General features: G+C 39.8%; 1 protein-coding gene across 9 annotated transcripts in view; it reads left to right on the top strand.

The window, feature by feature from the left end:
- Positions 1-12531, top strand: part of TET2 (tet methylcytosine dioxygenase 2) — a 90457-nt gene that overhangs the window by 37325 nt on the left and 40601 nt on the right. The window contains exon 3 of one of the 9 annotated variants that reach the window (XM_089302988.1): positions 4571-4766. The exons of the other annotated variants lie outside the window; for them this stretch is intronic. The gene's annotated coding sequence lies outside the window, so the exon portion shown is untranslated. The remainder of the gene's footprint in view (positions 1-4570; positions 4767-12531) is intronic. 9 annotated transcript variants of the gene reach the window in all.

Raw genomic sequence — 12531 nt, 5'->3', positions numbered from 1 at the left:
TAAAAATTTGTTGATTATATTGCTTAAGAGATCACTTTCAGTCCCATCCCTGTTTATGTAAGGTATGTATCTTTTACCTGTCCTGGCCTCATCCAAAGTCATAATCTGGTTGTGTCTGATGATCCATTTGGTCTCTCCGACCACAGTGTTAGGAAGGGGCTCTATCCCTTTGGGATCTCATCTTCTCCCCATGAGTCTTGTCATTTAGAAAGTTTGACACTCTTGTCAATGTGACATCATCTGAGCAAGGAGCCGGGTTACAGAAGAGTGCTCGCCCACGGGCATTCTGTTTGTCTGCTGAGTGTGTAGTCTTCTCCTTTTCCCAGCACTGCTGCACTTGGCTTCTGGTGCTTTTTGGTTTCTCCAAACTGCCTGTGGCAGCTTCATTCATTCTTATTAATAATGAGAGGGTTCCCTCATTGGCATGTCAGGGTGAATGGGCCAGCAGCATGTAGAGCTGCTGGATTTCTGTGCAGGGTTTTCATTTCCTCCTCCACTTGGTGCAGAGGTGGCAGTGTCAGTTGCAGAGTCTCTCTGTCTCTCCTGTTAGGTTTGTTTACCCTCCGTGCACGCCCTCAGAATAAGGATGGAAGAAGTGTCTGCTGCAGGAGCTTACTCTATGTCTCTGCACCACTCCCAACTGGCTTTGTGTGTGATTAGGCTCTAAGTCATGTCCTTTCATGTGGCTTCGTGTATATTTTATGTGGGAATTTCTTGGAAAATTTTGCCTCTCAATTGACAATATTCCCTAGTATTTTTGTGCTAATACACTATATTTTCTGTTTTGCTTTTTCGTTGATTATTTTAATCATTTACTGGGAACAGGGCTTGGATATCTGCTCTCATCTTTCTACTCCTGCAAGTCCTCCAGTCTAATTTTGTTCATGAGCACGATAGAAATTAGCTCCTTAGATGACTTTAATGTTGGATTCTGCTTTCGAGGAAATTTAAAATAGAAAACAGGCTTTCACGAAGAGGGAATAAATTAACACCCAGTCTCACAAGGATGAAAATAAGCCAAATCTTTCAAACAGGTTGTGGAATAAACTTTTTCTACATTGCAAATTCAAGTTGTACTTAGCACACATAATTGCAGAGCTAAAATCCTTAACTGATCAGGATTACGAGCACTAACAGGATTTATAAGTTCACTAGAAATTTTACATCTTGCTTGGAGAGGGGACTGGTTGTTTCATAAAATTCTCAGAGATCTCAAAACTTAGGAATTAATGCTGTAAATATGCAGAAATTAATGTAAAAATTCATCCTGCGACTCCTACTCTGGCTGATAAACTTAATTCTACATGAAATTGCTTTAGTACAACATGAAACCCTAATGAAGTCTGAAAGCTTGTGATGTGAAGTGGAGGTGCAAAAAAATAGTCAAGAGATTCTATGGTGCATGGTTCCTCTGGGATGCTGAAGGAACAAGGAGGAAGGAGTCAGGAGCATGTCCTGTTTGTTTTGACCACAGATTCTGTTAGGAACCATGTAAAGGAACTGAAATGATTGGTCATGATGATGAGTCTGGACTTCTGTGGTATTTCCCTTAACCGAATCTTTGCTGATGCTGAGATCATTGTAAATACTTTCTTTGAAAAGATTTAAGTAATTATTTGAAAGGCTGAGTTACAGAGGTTTGGGGAGGGACAGAGAGAGAGAGATCTTCCATCTGCTGGTTCACTCTCCAGATGGCCACAACAGCTGGAGCTGGGCCAGGAGCCAGGAGTTTCCTCTGGGTCTCCCATGTGGGTGCAGGGGCCCAAGCGCTTGGGCCACCTTCTGCTGCTTTCCCAGGCCATTAGCAGAGAGCTGGATGGAAAGTGGAGTCGCTGGGACATGAACCGGCGACCATATGGGATGCCAGTGCTGCAGGAGGCACTTTTACCAGATGTACCACAGTGCCGGCCCCATATTTTTGTTGTTGTTGTTTGTTTTGTTTGTTTGTTTATTTGAAAGGAGGAGTTGGGGAGGTAGGTACTTTCATTATACAGTTATGCATTTGTAGAATAAATGAATTCCACAGGACTATGAACAAATTTTCATTTTCTCTTCTAGGAATATTTTCATATGTTTTCTGTGTTTATGGGAAGATACCATTTAGGTACAATACTGATGGCCAACCTAGACCAGGAAGCCCAATATTTCTTTGCATTACTTTTTGAGACCTGAAGAATTAATACCACAATTTCTGGTTTTCTCATTTTATCATCAAATTATATTTTTTGGCTTATGGATTTTTATATACAAGAAATTTTAAGACTTTTAAAAAATATTTATTTTATTTATTTGAAAGACAGAGTAACAGAGAGAGGTAGAGACAGAGAGAGAGGTCTTCAATCCGATGGTTCACTCCGTAGCTGGCTGCAACGGCTGGAGCTGTGCCGATCCAAAGCCAGAAACCAGGAACTTCTTCCAGGTCTCCCACATGGGTGCAGGGGCCCAAGGAGTTGGGCCATCTTCTACTGCTATCCCAGGCCACAGCAGAGAGCTGGATTGGAAGAGGAGCAGCTGGGACTAGAACTGGCGCCCGGTGCCCATATGGGATGCCAGTGCTTCAGGCCAGGTCGTTAACCTGCTGTACCACAGCGCCGGCCTCAAAGTTTTAAGACTTAATTCAATTATTTTGATTTTATCACTTAACTTTTTTATATTTCTTGAATGTCTTTTAATCATCGAAGAGTTGCTGAGCACGTCCAATTTTGTTTACTATATTGTAGCAGGAAGAAAGCTAAAGTAGGGATGGGTGAGAAATTGAGGATTACTTTAGCATGAATTCTGTTCTGTGGTGTCATTCTGCTTTTTGACATGGTGACCTGCCATTTGAAAGAGGAAACTGAGAAACCAATTAAAACTGTGTCCTTCCACTGAAGAACTGAACTGTCAGCAAATATCTGAAATCCAAACAGTGATAAATGTTTTAAAGTGAAAAGAGGAATAAAGGACAAAGCTATTACATTTTAACATCTGCTGGAAAACAATCAAAGTTCCATGCCATTTTAATTAAGATTGGTATTTAATGAGTTACAACTTGCCTCGCAGTTTGTAGAGACTTGATGCATGGGCTATATATTTGGGTGAGGGCTGCTTCCAGGAAAACTGAATACATCAGGATAAATGTTTCCACTTTGATGGAAAAATAGAGAGACAGATTTTCTACCTGCTGGTTTATTCCCAAAATGCCCACAACAGTATGGCTTGGCCATGCCAAACTCAGGAGTCCAGAAGTTTATTCAGGTCTCTCATGTGGGTTGCAGGGACCCAAGTACTGAACCATTACTGCTGCCTCCAAGGGTGTAGAAGGCTGGAATCAGAAGTGGAGCTACAACTTGAGAAGAAGAGTTACAGACAGAGTGGGAGAGACAGAGAAAGGGTCTTCCATCCGCTGGTTCACTCCCCAAATGGCTACAACATCCGGAGCTGGGCTGATCCAGAGCCAGAAGCCAGGAGCCGGGTCTCCCGTGCAGGTGCCAGTGCCCAAGCACTTGGGCCATCTTCTACTGCTTTCTCAGGCATAGCAGAGAGCTGGATCAGAAGAAGACCAGCCTGGAAACAAACCAGTGCCCATATGGGATGCCTACTGTGCTGCAGTGCCAGTCCCAAACCAATCAATTTAATAACAGGTTTTGTAGTGAAGCTTTTCTTAATAGAATATATCTTTTAGACAATTCAGAACTTTTTAAGCCAAAATATATAGGAAGACTGAGAGGATACACAGAAAGGATATGAGTAAGAAGAAAAGAGATACTGGTTTATATTGGCCATTCATTATAGAGAATTGCTCATCACTAGAGACAAATAATTTAGTTGCAGTAATCTAGGAATGAGATGGTAATAGCAAAAGCTATCTGAATAATTTATGGGTGCCCGTGACAGAAAGAAAGTAGAACCAGTAGTGCTTGGTGATTTACAGGATGTTTGTTAACAGGGAAGAAAAAACATCACTCACTTTGGTAGGGAATATAGAGGACAGGTCTGGAGTAAGAGTAATTTGGATTTGGATAATTTATACTGGGAGCTCTGTTGAAGAGTAATAGTATAACAGAATGTTTGCTGCTTGAGTTAATGGAAGGAAAGTAGGTTATCCAGCAGATGCTTATCCCATTGCCCTGCTGGCCATCTCTTTGGTAATCTTTTTGATGCTCTGAACTCTAAGGTTCTGAGGTTCTAAATCTTGGGCCAACTTCTCTAACTGTACTCTATTGCAATGATTTCGTGTGTCTCTTGGCTGTACATACTATCCATAGGCTGATGCAGCTCAGTTACTTCCAGCTTGGACTTCTGACCTGTATACCCAAATGCCTCCGACATGTACTCACTTGGCTAAGAATACACATCACAAACGTAGCTTGTTCAAAACAGAAGTCCTAATTTTTCCATCAGTCCTCTTACCTCCTTACTGTCACTGCCATCAACTATTTAGCCAAAGCCCATTACCTAGGCATTATTTTGGTTTCTTGCCATTGATGCACTCTCTCACAAACAATTCATTGCCAAGTTGTTTCTTTATCCTATATATCTCATATATATATATATATATATATATATATATTTTTTTTTTTTTTTAAAGGGGCACAGAGAAAGAGAGATCTTGCATTTACTGGTTCACTTCCCAAATGTCTGCAACAGCCAAAGCCAGGCCAGGCCAGGGTGCATCTAGGAGCTAGAAATTCCACCACAGTCTTCAAGTACATTGCTGGGGCCCAAACAGTTGAGCCATCATCTGTTGCCTTCCCAGCATGTGCATTAGCAGGAAGCTGCTACAGGTGAGTAAAGGCACAGAAGCACAGACTTGAACCAACACCGTGGATGCATGCAACCTATCAGTGGCTTAACCTGCTGCACACACCCCCACCCCCCAACTATACCTTAAAACCACATGTTTTCTTGCACCCTGTGAGCCAATGAGAATTATTCCTGTATTCCTCAGATATTCCAAGCTAATTTAAGCCTCACTGCTGTTGTAATTTTCTGTTCTGTCTCACTGGAACATTATTTTTCCAGTTCATCCTATCACTGTTTTTTTTTTTTTTTTTATTTATTTAGTTCAGATGGATGTTCTCTACACATGGAACCTTTTCCTAACTGTGCTATTTAAATAGTCCTGCCTCGTTCCCTCTGTACTCTGTCACCCCAGTTTATTTCCTACATAGCATTTATCACACTAAAATTATTTGTGTCTATTTGTTTGCCTTAAAAACAAAAGAACCCAGACTATCTTGTTTACCTCATCCCTAAAGCTATTGATTAAATGAATAGATGAATGATTAACTTATAAGCCCTTCTGGCTAAAAGGCAATAGAACAGGATATAGGGATGAAGTGAGGTTTTAGTTGAACCTTGGAAGATAGGTAGACAAATCTTGTAAGATGAGAAAATGGAGATGCAGAAAATGTAAGCCAATGTAAGGAACAGTCCTCCCATTTGGCATTTGCTTAACACCGAAAACAGTGAGTTCAACTACAGTTTTGAAAATGTATCAAGCATACCGTAAAAGCTTGGCATTTTTAGAAGTAAAGGATATGATGCTTACTTTTACAGAAAGTACCACATGAGACCTTTTTTATGAAATTGAATTTTCTTCAACTGAGTAACATTTAAATGGAAAAGAATGAGATATTTCAGTGTTTTATGGTCACTTGCCAGACCATGAAATACATGTTTTAGAAAATTACTGAAAGAGGTTTTTAAGTTTGTGACATTTGATTTATATTTATTACGGAAAAGCCTGAATTCTTATTCAGCGCACTATAATTTTAATTATTTAACATTTTGCTAAGAGTTACTGTTAAGTATGTATGTGAGATTGGTAGCTGTATGGCAGACTTCCAAAGTTGGACATGCCAGAGTGGACTCAGAGGAAACCTTTATAGCTTTCCCAGTATTTTTGAGGGGGAAACAGAAAGCAATACAACATTTTCCCAGCATGGCTTCAATAATGCCATTTTCAGCATCATCGCAAAACACTAACTGCAGTGCAGATGACATCAGCTGTTCTCTTGTTTTCTTAGCTGCAGCGATTTCTCCATCTCTTCATGCTGCAGTCTTGTTGCAAAGAGAACATTTAAACATGGGAACGAATTTGCTTTAAGTTTGACCTGGAGTACCAGCTCTTTTTTGGGCTTCAAACCAACAGCCCCTTTATTCGGGAGAGCAGTATTGAATTTTTATGCAATATCATAAATAGGTGGCCTCAGTGACATTTTAACTCTGAGTCAACACTGTTGAGACATCTGGCAATTTTGTTTTCTCCATGTGCTGAAGTCACTTTCCCACTCAGGTACTAACCAGCATTTCCTTCTCTTTGCGCTCCACTCAAAGTTAATTTGGATTTTGAGCATTTTATGATCTTAATAATGAACTGTGGGTTTAGAAGAGCTTGTTGGCTGGTGCCGCAGCTCACTAGGCTAACCCTCCACCTGCGGCGCCAGCACCCTGGGTTCTAGTCCCGGTTGGGGCGCCAGATTCTGTCCCGGCTGCTCCTCTTCCAGTCCAGCCCTCTGCTGTGGCCCGGGAAGGCAGTTGAGGATGGCACAGGTGCTTGGGCTCTGCACCCGCATGGGAGACCAGGAGGAAGCACCTGGCTCCTGGCTTTGCATCGGTGCAGTGCGCCAGCCGAAGTGGCCATTTAGGGGGTGAACCAACAGAAAAGGAAGACCTTTCTCTCTGTGTCTCTTTCTCTTACTGTCTAATTCTGCCTTTCAAAAAGAGCTTGTAGAACATTTCCATGCTGTGTGTATTTGGAGCAAGTGTATTGGGGTTTGGATAGTTTCTGGGAGAAATGGAAGAGGACAGGTAATAAAAGAAGTGTTTATAAAGTCAAAGGCTAAAACAAAATGAATGCTTCATATGCATTTTACTGTAATTCTTTTTTTTTAAAAAAAGATTTATTTATTTGCTTGAAAGGCAGAGTTACAGAGAAGCAGAGGCAGAGAGAGAGAGGGAGAGAGAGAGGTCTTCCATCTGCTGGTTCACTCCCTAGATGGACACAACAGCTGTAGCTGCGCCGATCCGAAGCCAGGAGCCAGGATCTTCTGGGTCTCACATGAGTGCAGGGGCCCAAGCACTTGGGCCATCTTCTATTGCTTTCACAGGCCATAGCAGAGAGCTGGATCGGAAGTGGAGCTGTCAGACTCAAACCGGCGCCCATATGAGATGCTGGCACTGCAGGCAGCGGCTTTACCCATTATGCCACAGCGCCGGCCCCTGTAATTCTTTTGCAACAGAATTCAAGAGAAATATCAAAGCCCTCTCATGGAAATGTTGATGTTTCTGGTTCTTCTGTAACCTTTATCATCTAATCTGCAGAGTTGCTTTTCTTCCCAATTTAGTGGTTATTTTCATTGGTAGGCTTATTTTATGGAGCCATATTTGTTTATAACATAGCAATTAAAATCAAGAGTTATTATGCCCACTAAAAGATGGAAATGATTGAAAGGGAAAAAGTACAACTTTTAGGTGTTTGGTAATCTGCTAAATGTGTATTGCTTCAGATTCACTCTGTATGAGTACACACCAAATTCAAATGTGACTGGAATATTAAAGTAATGATTTGTCACAGAATAAGACAAGGAGCTTATAATTCCTGAATAGTTTCATTTAGGAAATTCTATTTTTGTTCTATGAAACATGCCATAAACTTGGATCATTCACGGATTAATTTGAAGCTATTTTCAAAAGAAAGCTAATTCATCTTTTAACAGATTTTAGTTATAATCTCAATAACAGGTGTATAGCTATGTGTCTTGGGAAGACTTCTAGCTAAATAGTCTTAAATGTTTCATTCACTGTGACGTGAATTTAATATCTCATGAGTAATTTATTTTTAGATTTATTTTGTTTATTTGAAAATCAGAGTTACAGAGAGGCAGAGAGAGAGAGAGAGAGAGAGAGAGAGGTCTTCCATCCAATGGTTCACTCCCCATGCAATGGTTGGAATTGTGTCCATCCGAAGCCAGGAGCTTCCTCTGGGTCTGCCACATGGGTACAGGGGGCCCAAGGACTTGGGCCATCTTCTACTACTTTCCCAGGCCATAGCAGAGAGCTGGATCAGACAGAAGTGGAGCAGCTGGGACTCGAACCGGCACCCAAATGGGATGCCAGCATTGCAAGCGGCGGCTTTACCCACTATGCCCCAGCGCTGGCCCCTGATGAGTAATATTAAGGTTATATGGGAATTTCTTTTCAACTAGTTATTTTTTAATTCAAATTTATTTTTTTAAAGATTTACTTATTTGAAAGGAGAGAAAGTTACATGATACTTTTTAAAGTTACTTTTTGAAAAAGATTTATTCATTTGAAAGGCAAGGGGGCAGGAGAGACAGAGAGAGCTTCTATGCACTGGTTTACTCAACTAATGTCCACAATAGCCAAGGCTAGGCCAAAACAAAGCCAGGAGCCTGGAACACAGTCTGGAAGCCAAGTACATCAGCTGTCACCTGCTGGGTAGGTGCCATGGTATACATCTGTATGAAGTGAAACTTGAACCCAGGCACTCCAATATCCCATCCCAAGTGGCATTTCGTGAATAATGTCATAATAACCCAAAAAAGTTAACCAAAACATGAATTCTACAAAATAGGAAGACAAAAAACGATCAGGTTGTTATGTTAACTGTTGTTGATTAGGACTAGATAGATCAGCATGAAGATGGAGTTTTTCAGGTTTATATAAAATTTCTCAGAAACCCAGATGGCATGCTTTTTCAGTCAATGATAAGGAACAAAACATCTTTGAGAACCAACAGTTCATGAATACGAGACAGTGCATAATTGCCAAAATGCCTTTGTTTCAAGGATCTGTGGTATGGAGTTTTTCAATAAATTGTTAGTTATGTTGTTAGTTTGTTTCACATTAATATTTTAGTATTAATTGGGATATGACAATTTAGGTGACTATAAAATAGTTTTTTGATACTTTTCTTTCTCTTTCCACTGTTGACTTTAATGCTGAGAACAGGAGCAGGTATATGCAACCATAGAGCATTAACACAGATTAATTAAGATCATCTTGATTAATTAGATGTTTAGTATATGATTTGGTTCCAAGACTGTCAATCTCATTCTCAATGTAAAGCAGTCTGTCTGTGTAGTATTCTAAATGCAGCTTGCAACTCCTCCTCAATTCTGTTGAATTCGCATAAACCATCATGGTTATTATTTTTCCCTTAGCATTCTACATCTCTTACCAGACCACACAGTTTGCTTCCTCATTACATTTATTGTTTCCAGTTTCTCTCCCCACTAGAACATCAGGTGTCTGAGAACAGGGATATTTGTCTCTTGTTCATGCTCTAGTGCTAGGGGCTATACCATGGGATATGTTCAATGAATATTGGTTGAATGACACATAAAGGCTTTGAATGATTATGAGGTCAAGTAAAATTACATAATTTTTAGATGTTACTAAAAATAAACTTACTGGACTTAAGTAATAGTTTTATTGGAAAAATTATACCTCAAGGTATAAAAATTAGAATATTTTCCCCCTCTATATGCCATTTAACTATAAAATATTAATTTCTCCCATTCCCCATTCTCCCTCCAGTGTCTTCATGGACAAATTATAGAATCATCCTTTGGATATTATAGCAATTTCATTTCTGTCTTTGAAATTCAATCCTATTGATTTTAATATTCCCAATGCAAGCTGAAGTCAACGTTTTTCTGCCCTAACTTTGGTTGGTCCCAACACTTGAATCTAGAGTAGCGCCGTCTTGTTCTGAATACCTCTTGTCCCTCCCTGCATCAAGTGCCAGCCCCTAGAGGTTGGGCAGGACTGAGAAAGGTGAAAAAGCATTTCAAGCTCCTGGGGCACCTGAGCATGGCTGCATGGCTTCCCACGTTGCTATTTGTATGCTTGACATTGAGTGGCTATTTGACACCCTTTGTGGAGCAAGCATCCAAATACTGGCTTTTTCTTTAGATAGGCTCACAAGAGCTCTCGCTGGACAGCTGCTTGCTTAGGAGAAGAGCTGTCCCTCCATCATCTCTCCTCTTACTGCACTCTCTTCAGCTTCACCCACAGAGTGCACTGCCCAGCCATTTCTCCTGAGGTCTTCTTTTACCTTGAACAGGTTCTCAGAAAAGGGTATCTGGCAAGCTGGAACAACTTGTTTAGCTCTTCAAGTACATCTTTTTAAGTTGCATTCGAAGCATTGGATAGAGTGTGTCCTAGACAGTTTCCTGGTAAGAATTAGCAGCCCAAATTTTTCCTGGACTGAAATAGAAAACGATTTTTTATGGTTTATGACAAATAAATAATGCTCATTTTGCTCAGCATGTATTACTTTGAGACTTGGAAAAAGGCCATGAATAAGCTCAAACTGAAGAAATAATTCCAGTAGTAACAGACATGTGGACATTTTAGAAATAACTGGTAGGTGTCTCCCCATCTTAAACACAGGTCTCTGTCTCTAAGCCTCTGCTGCCTCTAATTTTCATTGGTATTCTGCCTCAAATAATCTTTGCATGATTCAATTTTGTTTATATTGTTCTTTTAAGATAAAATAAAAAAAATTTTACAACTTTTTTTCTTCCATCTGCTGGTTCACTCACAAGTGGCTGCAATGGCCGGAGCTGGGCCGATCTGAAGCCAGGAGCTTCTTCTGGGTCTCCTACATGAGTACAGGAGCTCAAGCACATTAGCAGGGAGCTGGATCAAAAGTGAAGCATCTGGGACTTGAACTGGCAACCATATGGGATGCCAACATTGCAGGCTGTGGCTTTACCTACTACGCCACAGTACTGGCCCCACAACTTTTACCCCAATAGTCCCTATTGATTAAATTAATGAATAATCTTTAATGTCACAAGTAATAGCCTGTAATAAACTGTTTTTTACAAGACTAGATCTTAGCAACCATGCCAGTATGAAGTAGTGACAAAGTTATGCTAAGTGGAGGGAATTTGATAGATGCAGAAGATAGGGATTCAAGTAACATGTTAGGATTTTAGAGTTCTGTTCAGAAGTACATTTAATAGACAATAATGAGGTCCATGTACCCCACTCATTTTGAAGTAAGTGTATAATTGACATCATATGCTTACCAAAAGGAAGCATCTAAGAGAGTTTTGGAGAATAATGCCATCTACACAGGGCACAAATATATTATCTTTACTCAGTGTTTTCCATGTTAAGAAATAATAATTTCTAGCACCCTGAATTAATAATAATAATATAATAACAAGGTCAAAGCTGTCAACAGAAGTGGCTGAGATGAACACTAATTGACAGAAATGCTTTGGCAAGTAATCACCCAAATAACAGTACTCACCCAATGTTCATATTTTATATGTACCAGTAGCATTAGAACATGCAGGAAAAGATATAATAAAGAAAAAAAATTACTCTCTTATGGAATAGCAACTTTGCAGATCTGTCCATTGACCCTCTAATGTTTTGTCCCATTGAAGGAAGCTGTCATGAGATTTAAATGATGCATCTTTTCCTCCCTCCTCCAGCAGTAACAGACTTCCCACCCTCAAAATCAATAATTTAAAAAATGCAAAAACAAAAAGCCATCTTCACAAATGTTGAGCCTCATCTGTGATTTTATGTGGTGAGAGATACAGCTACCATTCCTGAGTAATTCAAAAAGAGTCAAATGGTGCTGAGGTAAATTACGACCCTCCATGCATATTGGTGAAATGAGATGCTGATCCATTTGCACACTAATGTGCTATTTTTAAGTCATGCATCATAGGATCTTCAAAGAGGCCTGTCATAATTATGATGGATTAGACTGCAGAGTCAGTCCTGGATGCAGTAATTGTTCCACAGATGCTGCCGATGCGACTTGAATTTATTATAAATTGTCAGAGAAGTGGGAAAACTGCTGTGACTGTAAACTGCTCTGGTCCTGGTGAGCTAAAATGTTAGCTGGTAGTCAGTGTTTCCAACATGCTTCCTAAATGTGTGCCTGTGATTATCCTGTGACATTAGCTGAAATCACTGACCAGCCATGTTAAATTATCCAGTTATAATTTGACCTTTAGAATTTACAAAACAGTTGGTTGTGTTTATTGTAGATAGAACTCATGTTTTGGGTTCCTTAGAAGGCTATGCTTTTAAAGGACTATTAGATTATTAGTCTACAAGAATAAACATGATAACTTATCTGACATTTCCCTTAATTATCATTTATGTCTGTCATTTAGGCAGATAATTTTTAAAACTGGCTTTTTAAAAAAGTGCCCATACTGTTTTTTTCATATGCATGTCATATTTTGTCCATTCTAAAAAGTTGATTGACCTTGTTGTCTTTTTGGTAAACTTATGAAGAATCTTGATGTGTTCCAGGAGTGTATTCATGTATATGTAATTTGAATAATGAGCAATGTGTTAACATTTTCTTAGTATCATGTGATGGGAAGGGAGTTAGTGAGTTCCTGGAAGGTCATAGGTTTAGGCCATGTGGGGCTATTTTTTAATGCCTAACTGTGGGCAAACTCCTCAGTTCTCTCCCATTTAACACAAGAATTGCATACATTACTTAAAACATCATCACATCACTCAGTGTCATTTTAAGAT

Source organism: Oryctolagus cuniculus, chromosome 8 (genome assembly GCF_051225735.1).
Source record: "Oryctolagus cuniculus isolate XC-2025 breed Fujian yellow rabbit chromosome 8, ASM5122573v1, whole genome shotgun sequence".
NCBI classification, from domain to species: Eukaryota; Metazoa; Chordata; class Mammalia; order Lagomorpha; family Leporidae; genus Oryctolagus; species Oryctolagus cuniculus.
The sequence above is the reverse complement of the archived record's forward strand: the minus strand, read 5'-3'. Positions and strand labels throughout refer to the sequence as shown.